This window comes from Lissotriton helveticus, chromosome 2_2 (genome assembly GCF_964261635.1).
Source record: "Lissotriton helveticus chromosome 2_2, aLisHel1.1, whole genome shotgun sequence".
Lineage (NCBI taxonomy): Eukaryota > Metazoa > Chordata > Amphibia > Caudata > Salamandridae > Lissotriton > Lissotriton helveticus.
In genome coordinates this window covers 315,006,001-315,022,194 of record NC_136060.1, presented here as the reverse complement: position 1 = coordinate 315,022,194, position 16,194 = coordinate 315,006,001, and positions in this window count along the sequence as shown.

Here is a 16,194-nt window from a genome sequence, read left to right as displayed (position 1 = left end):
ATTGCCCCCGCCAGGCAGGCGGTAGCCTCCGCCGGCCTGGTGGGGGCAATCCGCCCGCCATCCTGACACAAAACACCCCCTGCCATATTACGATGGCATTGTTGGCCGCAGCGGACGGAAAGACCGTCCGCCGCTTTTCCGCCCTGGTCGCCTTGCGGCCGGGCGGAAAAGGGTTTATATGGTGGCGGTGTCTATTAGACACCGCCAGCCATATTAGGATAGGCATTTGTGAATGCCTTTCCGTGGCGGCAATGCCGCCACGGAAAGGCATGCGGAGTCCCCCTGCTGGGGCCCGTTGCGGGCCCCCAGGGACTCCATGGGGGTGGGGGGTGCACATGGGGGGTACCTCCCTGCATTTCAATGCACAACATGACAGACACCTCGCGGTGCCTGTCATGTTGTGCATTGAAATGCACTGCGTGTATTTTTAGCATTACGGCGGGCGGTGCTTTCAGCACCGCCCGCCGCAATGCTACAAATGCGGGAAGCGCCCGCCACTGTGGCGGGCGCATCGTAATATGTGGCACGGGACCCCCGCCCTTATGGCGGGTGGTCCCATACACTGGGAGGATGACGGGCGGAAAAAAAGTCAGCCCGTCATCCTAATGGACCCCCTAAGTGAGGGATACAGAGTGCAATCCATACAAAGGGACGGGTAAGGCCTGCCAAATTGATGCCGTTTGAAAACATGGCAGTTTTAGAAAGGACCCTTAGGCACTGTAGTGCCAATCCTCACTTTTTTTATTTAAGTTTTGTTGTGTGGGTATGGCACAATTACTGTTGTAGGCCTACTAGTAGCATTTACATGAGCAGCCCTGGTTTATATAGTGTACTTTACAATCAAGAGTAACATAAATATGACACAGAAATTCATGCACTCACAATTTATTTAAAAAAGGCCTAGGAGTGCTCGGTGACGTAGAAGGAAACATTAGGATCAACCATATATGATCAATAAGAATAGAGGCCTGGGAAGGCCACGTGAGGTAGCAATAAATATTAAAAGTCACAGGAGAATTAGAAGGGAGAAAATACGATCAAGCACAAAGCACGGGAGCACAAAAATGAAGCAAAACAGAGCTGGGAGGAGCACATGACGCAGTAAAAAAATAATACTATTATGAACGCACAATTTATACCAATACAGTCTAAAGCATGTGACACTTCAAAAATACGACACAGAAATTCATGCACGCACAATTTATTTAAAAAAGTCCTAGGAGTGCTCTGTGACACAGAAGGAAATATTATGACCCATCATATATGATCAATACGAATAGAGGTCTGGGAAGGCCACATGAGGTAGCAATAAATATTAAAAGTCATGGGAGGATTAGAAGGGAGGAAATAGGATTAAGTACAAAGCACGTGGAGCACAAAAAGAAAGTAAAACAGAGCTGGGAGGGCCACGTGATGCAGTAAAAAAATAATACTGTTATGAACGCACAATTAATAACAATACAGTCTAAATCACGTGACACTTCAAAAATACGACTCAGAAATTCATGCACACACAATTTATTTAAAAAGCCTAGGAGGGCCCCGTGACGCAGAAGGAAATATTATGATTAAACTTATACGAGCAATAGGAATAGAGGCCTGTGAAGGCCACGTGAGGTAGCAATAAACATTAAAAGTCATGGGAGGATTAGGATGGAGCAAATACGATGAAGTACAAAGCACATGGGGCACAAAAATGAAGTAAAACAGAGCTGGGAGGGCCATGTGACGCAGTAAAAAAAGAATACTATTTTGAACGCACAATTTATAACAATACAGTCTAAAGCATGTGATACATCAAAAATACGACACAGAAATTCATGCACGCACAATTTATTTAAAAAAGGCCTAGGAGTGCTCCATGATGCAGCAATAAATATTATGATCAACCATATATGATCAATAAAAATAGAGGCCTGGGAAGGCCACGTGTGGTAACGATAAATAATAAAAGTCACGGGAGGATTAGGAGGGATCAAATACGATGAAGTACAAAGCACGTGGAGCACAAAAATAAAGCAAAACGGAGCTGGGAGGAGCACATGACGCAGTCAAAAAATTATACTATTATGAACGCACAATTTATAACAGTACAGTCAAAAGCACGTGACACTTCAAAATTACGACACATAAATTCATGCACACACTATTTAAAAAAGGCCTAGGAGTTCTCTGTGACGCAGAAGGAAATATTATTATCAACCATATATGATCAATAAGAATAGAGGCCTGGAAAGGCCACGTGAGGTAGAAATAAACATTAAAAGTCACGGGAGGAGTAGGAGGGAGCAAATTCGATGAAGTACAAAGCACGTGGAGCACAAAAAAAAAGTAAAACAGAGATGGGAGGGCCACGTGACACAGTAAAAAAATAATACTATTATGAACGCACAATTTATAACAATACAGTCTAAAGCACATGACACTTCATAAATACGACACAGAAATTCATGCACGCACAATTTATTTAAAAAAAGTCCTAGGAGTGCTCTGTGACGCAGAAGGATATATTATGATCCATCATATATGATCAATAAGAATAGAGGTCTGGGAAGGCCACGTGAGGTAGCAATAAATATTAAAAGTCACGGGAGGATTAGAAGGGAGCAAATACAATGAAGCACAAAGCATGTACCCCACAAAAATAAAGTAAAACAGAGCTGGGAGGGCCATGTGACGCAGTAAAAAAATAATACTGTTATGAACGCACAATTGAGAACAATACAGTCTAAAGCACGTGACACTTCAAAAATACGACACAGAAATTCATGCATGCACCATTTCTTAAAAAGAGGCCTAGAAGGGCCACGTGATGCAGAAGGAAATAAACAATAGTATCATGCAACTACGATCAATAAGAATACACGCCTGGGAAGGCCAGGTGACACAGTAATAAATATTAAAAGTCTTGGGAGATTTAGGAGGGACCAAATACGATGAAGCACAAAGCAGGTGGTGCACAAAAATAAAGCAAAACAGAGCTGGGAGGGCCGCATGACGCAGAAAAAAAAGAATACTCTCATGCACGCACAATTAATAATACAGGCCAAACCATGTGGCGTACCATAGAAATACGACACCGAAATTCATGCACACACAAAATATGCGTGGCTGCTGGGCCTGGTTTGAGGATGGGACTGCCTGAGAGTAGGGGCTTGGCCACTGGGTCTGGCGTGGACTGGGTCTGGAGTGGAGGCTGATGTGGTGACGGCTTCTCCTACTTTTGCTTCTGTTGTTTCTTGTCTTGGCTTCAAAGGCTGGGGCTTTGGCTGGGCCTGGGGTGGACTGGGCGCGGGCGAAGCCGGCACTGCGCCTATGGTGGCCTAGCTGGAGGCAGCAGCAGTGACACCACGTCGAGTGTCACGAGTCCTCCTCCGCTCGAGAAAACAGTTTGTAGTACAATGGACGCGAAGAGAGTCTGTCTGTCACCGCAGCACAGGCAGGCAAAAGACAGTGTGCTTATGTCAGTATCCACATTAAATGGGAACCGCGGGGGCTGACCAAACTAAGTCCAGGGCCGTCATTGGTAGCGTTTTCACGGTCTAGAAGAATGACGGCCCTCTGGGACCTCCCATTGGCTAATGTATTGGCTTCCAGGCTTAGTAATAGCAAGAAAGCTAGGTGGTGACATCTGGGGTGTGTGGGCATGCACCACGCATGTGTAAGTGTGAGTGTGTGCACCAACAATCATCAACAAAGAAAGATGGGGGCGGGGTTTTCATGTGCGCAGAGGCAGACCCAGAATCCGATCTCCAATGAGTGACCACTTGTAACCATTCTCGTAGCGCGCCCTGTGCTCTGATTTGACAGTGAGAGTGATCGCACCATAGTTTGTACTGCTAATCATTCTCAGCGCGTACCCGCGCTTATGCTACGAATACTCTTTGACGTTACGCGTTGTTTCAAAGCTTTCGTGTGACGTCATGTATGGCGCCCCGTACGCAAAAGGCGCAAATGTTTTTAATTGCTTAAAAACATATATTTATGTATTTAATAAACATACTAACAGAATACATTATCTAGAGTAGTTATGAATATAGTTTTTTTTAAACTTTGAACAATCGTATATTACTTTTAAAAGCAGTTACACAAATCGCGGTGGAACAATATGTGTACTCGGATCGTAAGAGCACCATAAGCTCACCGTAAGCGTTCGCAAAGCCATGTGACTTTAAAAGAAGGGATTTGATTGGTTCATAATAGTTCCTATTCTAACTGTTGAAAGTTCCATCCCATTTTAATCATTCTACATTGACTTTCTAAGAAGAAGCATCTCTTCTGGGAATCCTATCAAATAGAAGGAAGATTACCATAATAATAGCAATGGAATCACCTTCCAGCCATTCTTCAGAGGAATATTTCATTACTGAAGAACCTTTCCTGAAGTTTTTTACTTTCCCAGAAGGGCAAAAAAAGGTAATGCTCCAAAAGTAACCTGTAAAATTTGCCAAACAACTCTTTCAAGGGGTGATCCATCTAAAAAATACTCCTTTGGCACAGCAAATATGGTGCGACACGTGAAGAACTTGCACCCCAACAACTTTGCTCGAGCTGCAACACGGAGGTTGCACGACAACCCACCTGCATTGCGCCAAGCACATCAATTACTGCAGCAGAATTTTCAGCAAGCAGCCCACACCCACAAATTGATCCTGATTTTGCTGACGTTAAAACTGTATGCATTTATTGCGATAAACATTTGTCTTATAGGGAACAGTCTATTGACCTGATAAAATGCAGGATGCAGGAGCATCGCTGTCCTCGACATTAGTTTTTTTTTTTCATTCTTTTGTCCTGTTGTACACTTTTTTTTATTTACAGAAAAAAATAGAAAACTAAAAACACACAAAAAAACAGTTCTTTTAAGAACTACCTTCACTGGTCAAAGAAAGAACTATATTTCTATGTTAGTGTATAAATGTTTCTCAGAATGAATGTGTAGTTCATGAATGAATGAATGAATACATTACTAGTGTATGGTGAATGTGAAACTGCATAACTATAAGGAAGTGCTACAGCATAAATCTATAAGGTGTTTACCTAGAGTGTACTGTAGTACCTCTGAAGCACCTGAATGTAACATATCCATATAAATATGTTACAAGTCTATGCTTAAATTTGCACTGCTGGTGAAAATGCCTGGGTGAATTTGTATGTGTTAGGGGTGGATTTACAACCCCCTTGTGCCTCTTTCAACACAGCCGTTACGTCACTTTTGTGATGCAGTGGTAGTGCAAAAGATGTGCCATGGTGTGTGGAAGGTGCATCACATTATAAAGCCCTGCGCCAGAAGGCGGTGATATCACAGTACACAATAACTGTCATATCCATGGGAATGTACCACTTATTGTACATCTGCTGATTAATGTTTTAATGTAGTGAATGGATTCTTTTAGAATAGTGTACAGATAAGCACATAGTGCTGTATGGTCACTACAATACTGAAACAGAAGTGTGATAGTGTTTACTGGAAGTGTAAGGATACAGATTGGGGAATTGAAGGTATAAAAGACAAGTTTGCCGGTGCATAGAAGACTACATGCATAGTCTATTGGGGTTTTCTCATGAACTACTGAACGGATTTATTCCATTTAACAAAAAGCACAATCTGCGAACCAAACTCTATCTCTCTGCCAAATTTGGTGTAATTACATTAGCGTAAGCGTACTGTACGATTATAAAAAAAAATGATAAAGGAATTATATTGAATTCAATTTTAATATATTGGAAAAAATAATTAATATAAAATATATTTTTCAATTTAGTTTTGTTATTATTTTACTTTAAGAATATGAAATATTATTTATATTAACAATGTAAGAAATTAATATAAAAAGAAAGAAATATAATATTTAATACATTTAATAATTATCATTTACAAAACCTTTGAAATTCACTGAAAAAACATAGGTTTCAGACACGTTATAGTTAGGAATTACCATTTAAAAAACCTAGCAAATTCACTGAAAAAACCATAGGTTTCACGCATGTTATAGTTAGGAATTAGCATTTAAAAAACCTTGCAAATTCATTGAAAAAACCATAGGTTTCACACATGTTATAGTTAGCTGGACATTTCACTCATACAAAACCTTTGAAATTCCCCCGTTATAGTTAGATTAGCTAACTATAACTCGCGCACCCGCAATGCACTGTGGATGACGTCACATATTACATCACTCATGACATGGTCAGTGACATCACTCATGACATCACTGATGACATCTCAAATGACATCACTGATTACATCATCCTGTGAATGTGTGTCTTTCTGAAAAATAAATATTTTAACCAACAGTCATGTTTGCAGAGTGGTGGCGAAAGGGTCTGGGCCTCTGATCAGCTCTTAGGAATCCCGCTGTCTAGGACTGACAGGAGGTACCAGGAGAGCTTCTTGGCCCCCAAGTTCCCTAAGGAGTAAATTGGACTTTATGCCCCAACTAGTAATCTGCACCGTGAGCCGCATTTGTAGAATGGTGGAGAAAGGTGGCGTGGCCCCGAAAGACCTCTTGGCAAAACCCCTGTATGGGACTTACTCAAAATACCAGGAGGGGTAGTGGGCCCCCTTCCCAGGCTGATTTCAGACCCGAGGCCTGCCCCCTTTTTAAAAATATTTTTTGGGGGGAACACCTCTCCTGAGGCCAATTTCGGCCCCATTTACAACATCCCCCAGAGTCGGACCTTTAGATATGTTTTTAAAAAAAGGGTATGTGGCAGCACGGCCCCCCTCCCCAGGCCTATTTCAGCCCCATCCCTTGGGGCCAGGCCCTCATACTTTTTTTTTAATGGGAAGGGGACTAGCATGTCTCCCGTTCTCATGCAGATTTTGGCCCCGGGGACCCCATCCTAACTTCTTTGGGGACCTCGGGGAGCCTGAAGACCCCAGTGTTCCCTGCCAGCTACCTGCCTCCTGCGGGAGCTGAAGTTGCTTTGGGAGCCAGAGAGCTGCTTCCTGAGTCCCAAAGCAAAGTGCCTGTTTCACTGCTCGCTTCACAGCGGACAGGGAAACAGACATTTTCCCTGCTTTCAGCAAAAAAGAACATTTTTGCTCTTGCTTGGGGGTAAGGGTGTTACTACCCTGCCTCTTTTCTTGCTTTTTACATTTTAAATTTTCACAAGATAGCTGCCAAAACTTACTGATTTGAAGTGTTGGCAGTAAATCAGATCTTAGGCACGAGATCGGGAGGGTTCGGGGATCCTTTGCTTCCATATATGTAGACAGCTGAGAATTTCTTTAAATGTCTCCCCAACTACTGAATGGATTTACAGCATTTAACAAAAAGGTTGCGTTCTGGACCAAGAGCATAGGAATAATAGACAGGACTACAGCCTGAACCACTTGATGTAATTATATCAAATTTGGCAGAAAGGTAACTCTTGCTGAAGAAACTGCCCATTTTCTTATTTGGTGTAAATCTGTTCAGTGGTTTCTGAAATATTAAAAGAAAGCCAAATTTGTTTATTTAAGGATGCATAGGCTCCACAAACCGTCCAGATCTCATGATGATTACTGATTGGCTGCCAACACTACCATCATTAGTAATTCCCTGACCCCCTGGTCCTGGTTCTCGGTTTCCATAGGGACTTGCCGGGGCAAAAAATTACTTTTGCCACAGATTCACGATGGAGTTGCAAATCTGCTGTCAATTTGTTTTTAAAAAAGCATGCTCGGTTTCCTGTGCTTGTTTTCAAAGAAAGCCCCTGGGTGGGCCAGGTCCCGGGGGCATACTAATACATATGAAATAAAAGAAGGAGGGTGCATGGGACCCCCTTCCTAGAACTAAAAATAAGTCTGGGGATGATGATCTACCAAGGGCTTTAATTGATGGATGGGGCTTCACAGACCCCCTACTGGGGCACTTTGAAGCCCTAGGGACCAATACCTCCCCAGGGCAAAATAACTTTCAAAACTGGGAGGGGGACCACGCGACCTACCCTCTCGGGCCAGATATGGTCCCGGGGACACCACCTACTCTGGCCAGCCCATTTGGAACAAAAAATGGGTGGCAGTGTGTTCCCCCTCCTGGTGCCATATACTGCCTTAGGGACCCCCAAACCTCAGGGCCAGGTCCTGCTATCTCCAGAGGTGCCTACCCTCCAGAGATAGCTGGTTGCTTTTGCTTGGCGGGAGCTATGACAGATCCCACCAATATCTCCAACCAAACAAAAACAATCAGTCATCTTCCAGCAAGCAAGAGCAGTAAAAGTGCTCCCGATTGCTGGAAGTATGGTTTTCATCCCTTTCCTTCCCCGCAGACATGTGGAGAAGGAAACACATGAAAAGATTGCTCTTGAACGCCGGGAGCTGTGTTTTCAGCAGCTCCTTGTGTACAACAGCAGTGCTGGCTCCCTCAAACGTTGGGGCCACGGTGGACTTGAGGCTTTGCCAGTGGTCCCCAAAATACACATCTGATGCCTCGGAGGGACCAGGACATGCAGTGAGATATGGTCGAGGCCCCAGGCATAGGGTCCCTCAGACCGAAATTGGTCTGGGGAGGGAGGCTGCGTCACCCCAATCCCCTATTCATTTATGGCCAGGACCTAGGGGAAGGGGTTCCAAGGTCAAAATCAGCCCAAGCAGGGGCACCTGTGTGGCCACCAATCCCTATTTTCTTTAGTAGTATTCAAATGCCTATTCCCACCTTGATGGACAGATTAACAAAGACCCCCTAGCCCTTTTCCAGCTGATTTTGGTGATGGATTATTGATGCAGAGGAATATGAGGATATTTCTACCAAACAAAGAAGCACTTACTTCATTTAGCTAAGGGGAAGAAGCACTTACTTCATTTAGTAAAGGGGAGGTACCCCTGTTTGATGGAGAATCTCCTCTTTTTAGGCTTGTTGACATCTCTTGATGAGGATTCATGTTATCAAAGATTTGTGGATGAATACCCTCGAGGACCAATCAGATTGCCAAAACTACATGCACACAAGGTCACAAGAAACATTACCCTGTGGTCCTTTGCACAGCTGTAGTGCAGAATGTGCATGAGACATATACCCAATGAGGCAGCACTTACTAGTTAACCAGATGAAATTTCCAGTTGGGAAGACACTTTTGGGAAAAGTGAGGTTCCAGTCTAGGCAAGGGGAGCATTTCACGGAAGTTAAACTACCTTAATGGAGGTGAATGCATCATTGATCTAATGGATTGCAATGTGATCTGCAGTGACTGTGATGAGTGGTTTCTTTCTTCTCATCTACTGGTGAGCGCAGGGTCCATGGTTCTCCCTTTTTAAACACCCTAAGTATGCCTGTGCCCAAAATCCACAGTACTCAAACACCCACTCACATACCAACTGACAGACCCACACAGCCACTCATATACCCACTCATAAACCCATAGCACCAGTCAAACACTCAGTGACATACCAACACAGGCACACACACACACTCACAGACCCACACAGGCACTCACACACATACTAATGGACCCAAAGTACCACTCACAGTCCCACACGGGTACTCACACATTCACTCACAGACCCATACAACCACTCATACACCCACTCACAGACCTAGACAGCCACTCATACCACCATTGTCAATCTTTACAGGTCAGAGTTTATATAAAATGTTAAAGGTTACAGGGATGGTATAGTTAGGAAATACAATTAATAAAACCTTAGAAATTCACAGAAAATAACAAAGGTTACAGGGAAATTATAGTTAGGACATAGGAAAAAAATTGTAATTCACTGAAAAAAAACAAAGGTTACAGGAACGTTATAGTTCAGCTCAGATTTCACTCATACAAAATCATAGAAATTCAGCAGAAATAGTTACCTGAGCTAACTATAACGTACACCCTTACAATGCGCTGCTTATGACCTCACATACTACATCATTCATGACATGGTCAGTAACAACATAAATGACATCACTGAAAACATCTCAAATGACATCACTGATGACATCATCCAGTAATTGTGAGAGTTTTCTAAACATTTCTTTGTGCTAAAGATGTATAATAAGATACTACAAATGTTAAATTAGTAAACTGTGCGTACTACAAAGGTGTGATACTATTTGTAACACATATTATGTGAGTGTCTGAGACCCTGTTTTTATCCATATGTGAGTAGGTGTCTGAGTTACTTAGTACATTGGCGTACAAGGCAGTGGTGTACACTGACGTGGCATACAGTGGAGTGGCATAGAGACCAATAGCGTAAAGTGTAATCTCATTGAGTGGAGTTGTGTACAGTGGAATAGCACACATTGGAATAGCATAGAGTGGAGGGGCATAGAGTGGAGGGGCATAGACAGGAGTGTCATAGAATGGAGTGGCGTAGGGCAAACATTTTTGAACATATATATTTTTATTTCTTTTACATACTGTGTTCCTCTTGAGGCAGTACGGTGGTATTCTGTACATTTTAAAACAAATATACATCGAAACTTATAAATAAACACATAAATGCACAAAAATATGCAAATGTCACACATATGTGAAATGAAAACTTAGCAGCTATGCATCATTGATAACATCACCGATGACAACTGAACAGACATCATTGACAACAACAGTGTGAATGCTAGTGCTGTTAGATATAGTTATTTGAAATAACTATAATCGTTGAATTTCAGTGGTTTTGTTTAGTTTACAATGTTATGTTTAAACTGACATTTTCCCTGAAGTATAACTTTACTTTAACCTCTGTTATTTTTCCGTGAAGATGCTGCGTCTTTTTCAGATTTCCAGGTGCACTCTTTGAAAAATGTTTTTTACACATTTGCGTTCCCACAGAACAGAATTGCATGCAGGGTACAGTTCCAGATTGAGAGAAGCCAGCTCATATATGCAGGAGAACATTTTTTTTTCTCTTTTTACTCCATGGGGAAAACATTTTTCTTCATGGAGAACCCCATGCTTCAAAATCCCTGCTACGATGTTTGGGAGTGTTCTGCTCCTCTCCTACCAGTAAAAAGTATTTACAATTTCAATTTCAAAAGTGCTTTATTCGAGTATTACTAATAAAAGCAGACATACAAACACATAATTTTAAAAAGACAATTAAATTTACAAAGGTCATGTATGACATAAGCACATATCACAATAAAAGAGAAACAATTATATTTCGACAGGATTCACATAATCACAGCTGTAAAGTTCATATAGTAAGAATCAAGTTAAAAACAGATCCAATATCAATACTAAAAATCAGTAAAATTGTCATCCGAAAAGACACATAACGTGGGACGATACAGAGAATAGATAATCTAGCAATCTCTGATCAACTAGGCAGAGAGTAGTTACCCTACTAGCAATCTCTGCCTAATTACCCACGCCCACCCCAGGTACTTTGCAGTTGCAATTATAATCCAGGTCAAGGAGGTAGATTTAACAATACGCAAAGCTACCATACTACTTTTAGTACCCAGGTTTCTGCACATAGGTGCCAACCAAACACGTCTTGGAGCAGAATATACATGGCAGGAGAACAAAAAATGACCAAGCGTTTCATTTCCTTCCCCACATACTGGGCAAGTAGCTGGTCCTCCATCTCTCCACTTTGATGTTAAGTTGCGGAGAGGGAGAGAACCAGCCCTTAATTGAAAAAACTGTTTCCTATCCATGGGTTTCGATATGTAATCCCAATAGAATTCATACATAGGGAACAGTTTAACCTCAAGGAAAGTGGTAGTCATGGACCCGTTATTAATGCTGAGCAAACTCCTTTTTTCAACCCATTCCCAGAATAACTTTTTTAGGGTTGACTTGGAGGGGAATGATGACCCAGCTGGATCGGACCATAATGCATTTAGTCCTAATTCACATAATGCTAATTTTAGTGATTTGAACCATCTAATTTTGTTAAATCGGTCCGCTTTAATAACATCAGCAAACCCTTCTGCATAGTGGGAGAGCTCAGGGGTAGTCCAAATCCTACGCCAATATAATATATGTCGTAGTTTACCCATTTCCGAGATTTCTCTCCTGCCAAGCTCGTATCTCAGAGGCAAAAGCGGACTGCTCTGTGGGGTGCCTGTGAGTTTCCTTAGAAAATTATTCTCCGATGTTTGAAGCTCCTGCAGGTTTTCTTGCCCCCACAACTCAGCCCCATACAATGCTGACCCTATTGCCTTTGCCTCATATATGATCAAGGGTGGTTTGATCGGTTTGGTCATCGATTTCCTGCGTTCCTTAATGATGGTGCCAGCCAATTGCTTATGTCTTAAAACTGCAATATTTAAATGTTGGTTCCATCTATTGTCATTAGAGATATGAATCCCCAGGTAGGTAAAGGAATTTACTACTTCAAGGTAGCGCCCACTCATGGTTATTTTGGATTTAAAATTTCTATGAGGATTAAAAACCATGAGTTTTGTTTTAGAAGCGTTCACCTCCAGACCGTGATCACCACAAAACTTATCAAAAATTGCCAGTGCTTTTTGCAGACCACTTGGGGATTTAGATAAAATTAAAGTGTCATCGGCAAACATTAAAATAGGAACTTTTACACCTGCGAGAGAAGGAGCATCCACAGCCTGTGATTGCATGCGGGGAACAATGCCATTAATAAAAAGGGTAAACAATGTTGGTGCCATTGAGCATCCTTGTCGAACCCCGCGCTCAACAGGAAATTCGACAGTGTCATTACCATAGCCACCCCATTGGATTTTAGCGTAAGTGCCTTCGTGCAGTCTCATGATCAAGGTCAGCAGGGTCCCTGGGACCCCCAGAGCCGCCAGCACGTCCCACAATTTTGCCCGTGGTACCAGGTCGAATGCAGCCCGCAGGTCAACAAATGCTGCATAAAGACTACCTCCACCCAGTACCACAGTCCTCCACTGGATCAATTGAAAACGGAAGACCTGGTCCACAGTGCTAGTTGCTCTGCGGAACCCAGCCTGAAAAGGAGATAGAATGTTATGGTCCTCCGCCCAGTCAAGCAAATTGTTAATAATCACTCGCCCCACAACCTTTTGAACAGTATCAATTAAGCTGATTGGGCGGTAATTACAAGGTTGGGCACGGTCTCCCTTTTTATATACAGGGATGATTACCGCACCCCGCCATGATACCGGGATTTCAGCACCCTTGGCAATATGATTTAATAGTAAGTAAAGGTATTTGCTCCACCTGCCGGTGTCATTTAAAAAAACATCCGCAGGGACCCCATCAATGCCAGGAGCTCGGCCACTGTGTACAGATTTTAGGGCAGACAGTACTTCACTCTGGGCAAAGATGTTGTCATCTGCAAACAAATAAGTAGGGCAAATACTATTTACGAACTGATCCCTTGTAGAATATTGTTCGCTGAAAAATTTGACCCATGCATCATGAGGAACATTGTTATTACTAGCTTCTGCAGACCTTTCATGACCCCATTTGACAATGTGCCAAAATAGTCTAGATTGTTTACGGTCACTTGCACATTTCAACTTCTGCCAGTGGGCTTCGTTCCATTCTCTTTTCGCCTTAGCAATACAATTTTTATAATGCTTCCTAGCAGATCGAGTCTCACCCAAGTTGTTGCTCTTGATAGCGACTCCTAAGTTGGATCTTGCCACCTTACAATCGTGATTATACCACTTTGCAGCTCTATAAGGACATACCCTCTTTTTATTTACAGGTTTTAAAAAATAACTTTTAATTTCGTTAAAGAGAGTCACGTGTGCTTTGGTTATGTCGTCATGGCCCAGAGGGGTCCCAGCAACGCACTCCAGGGCCGCAATAGCCTTGTCTGTCGCTGCTCCTATTTTTTCTAGGACCTGCTGGTCTGTCCTGACACCTGACCACCTTAGCCTGCGCATATCATTAGTTGGTACAATCAACGGAGGCAAAAGTTGGTCACAGGGGATCGATACAATGACTTCAGACAGCCACCAGTTGTGAGAGACGCATAAAGGGTCATGGTCGCTTTCTGGCCTTACTGTTACCACCATGTCGCTAACAAATGACCATATAGATATGCTACAGATGACATAATCAATGCGGCTTTTGTTTCGTCCATTATTAAAAGTCACGGCTGGAACTCGATCTGACTTGGTTCGACCATTCAAGGCTCTTAGCCCATATTCCAGGCACATTGCATTTAAGCCCAATATATCCGCCGTCCAACGAGTTACCGGAGAAGTATCTAATGTGGGAATATCCCATAGCTTATCTTCCTCTTCCCCCAGTGAGACATCACCAGTGATAAGAGGTTCAAACGTGCGATTTAGATCGCCTGCAATCAATATATTTTTCCTTGCCGAGTGTATCTCTAAGAGATTAAACAGGCTCAGGAGAACCTCAGATTTGCCTATATTTCCACCTCTAGCATAGATATTATAAATGTCAATAGAGATGGGTAAATCACTAGTGAGTCTAATGAGCTGGATATCTTTTTGGTCAAGCTCCACACATTTTACTACAATCTTTAAAGACTGCCTGACCCATATGGTAAGGCCCCCCCATCGGACGCCCTTTGGGGCCCTAAGTGGCAGGAACATGAAAATTTAAGTACCCCAAGGCAAAAACAGGGTCACAGGCCCAAGTCTCTTGGAAGATGCAAAGATCATACTTATTTATAAATCCAAACCAGTCTGCACAATCCAACTTGGAACATAGCCCAGCCACATTCCAAGACAAAAGATTCCCCGTATTAGTTCCCATGACAAAACTGGGGCTAGAAACAATCTCATTCAACATCTTATCAACAGTTTTGTTGCAATTAACATTTTCATTAATTGGTCCAGCTGGAGCCTCAAAGGGGGACCCCTTAGTTCGATCTTCAGTTAAATAACTGGTCTCCCCAGTGGTACTTACATCACAGGCAATTTGCGGCATAGAGTTGTAGTTAAATGGTTGTCAATCACAAGCATCCAGGTTTGAAAAAGCAGAGAATCTATTTTCCAACCCCAATCCCCACTCTGATGAGCCAACATCCTTCCTCCCCCTCTTAGTCACAACATTCCATTTTGTTCTTAGAATACTTGAGTTTGGTCCACTTCCCTTCCTAGGGTAGAAAAAATCCAAAGTCAGTGGAACAATTGAAGTTGCTCTTCGCTGTGGGGGTAAGATGTTGGGCAAGATATTTGGCAAAACCCCAGGGTCTGAAAAGTGAAGGACAGCACACTCCCCCTTAAACTTTTTGACCCTGTCCCCAATCCACTGAACCCTTCTCGCATTTACAAGCTCTTCCGAGAGTTGCTGCTTTCCCCAGGGAGAAATTACCATGTTGTTGGTCAGCCATGATAAAGATTTATTTATTAAGGAGGATGTTGATTCATGTTCTCCTTGAGCCAAGGGAGGAACATTGGCAAGGACAAGAACCAATGGGGATGCTTCAACTACAAGCTCAAAAGTCCCTTTCCCAGCGTTAAAATCAGCAGCGATGGGAGCTGGTATCGTAACATCCGAAGCACCACCAGGGAAGTTAATCTGAGCTGCTATTGGTGGATTTAGTGCAGGGATAGGGATAAATCCACTTTTTTCTACCGTGGCTGATTTGCTCAAAATTGGCTCTATCCTAGATAGAACAACTTCCGGGAGTTTGCCTACCTCCCCTAGAGTTTTTTCTAGTAGGCCTTCTAATCGACTAACCTCAGAGGTTAGCTTGTCTATTTTACTGACCAGAGGTTTAACTATACCTTTGATTTTTTATCCATCATGGTCAATAATTTATTAAATTGAGCATTTGAAAGAGTAACGTAGGCCTCGCTAGTCAAATCATCCTCTATTAATTTCCTAGGTGGGGTTACAACTTTATTCTTAGCTGACCTTAAACCCTCCCGTTTTGACATAACCCTTGGGTTATCCCCTGTAATCCTCGGGGCTAGGACAGTTGCTGCAAGGGGGATTGGGGACTCTTTGCTAGTGGATATCTCTATCACAGCTTCATTTACACTAATATCTTCAATGCCAGCAACAATACCACTAGGCTGGATGATGATAGTATCATGGAGAGAATCATGTATTTCACCACTTAAACTGCACACAAGGTCACAAGAAACATTACCCTGTGGTCCTTTACACAGCTGTAGTGCAGAATGTGCATGAGACATATACCCAATGAGGCAGCACTTACTAGTTAACCAGATGAAATTTCAAGTTGGGAAGACACTTTTGGGAAAAGTGAGGTTCCAGTCTAGGCAAGGGGAGCATTTCACAGAAGTTAAACTACCTTAATGGAGGTGAATGCATCATTGATCTAATGGATTGCAATGTGATCTGCAGTGACTGTGATGAGTGGTTTCTTTC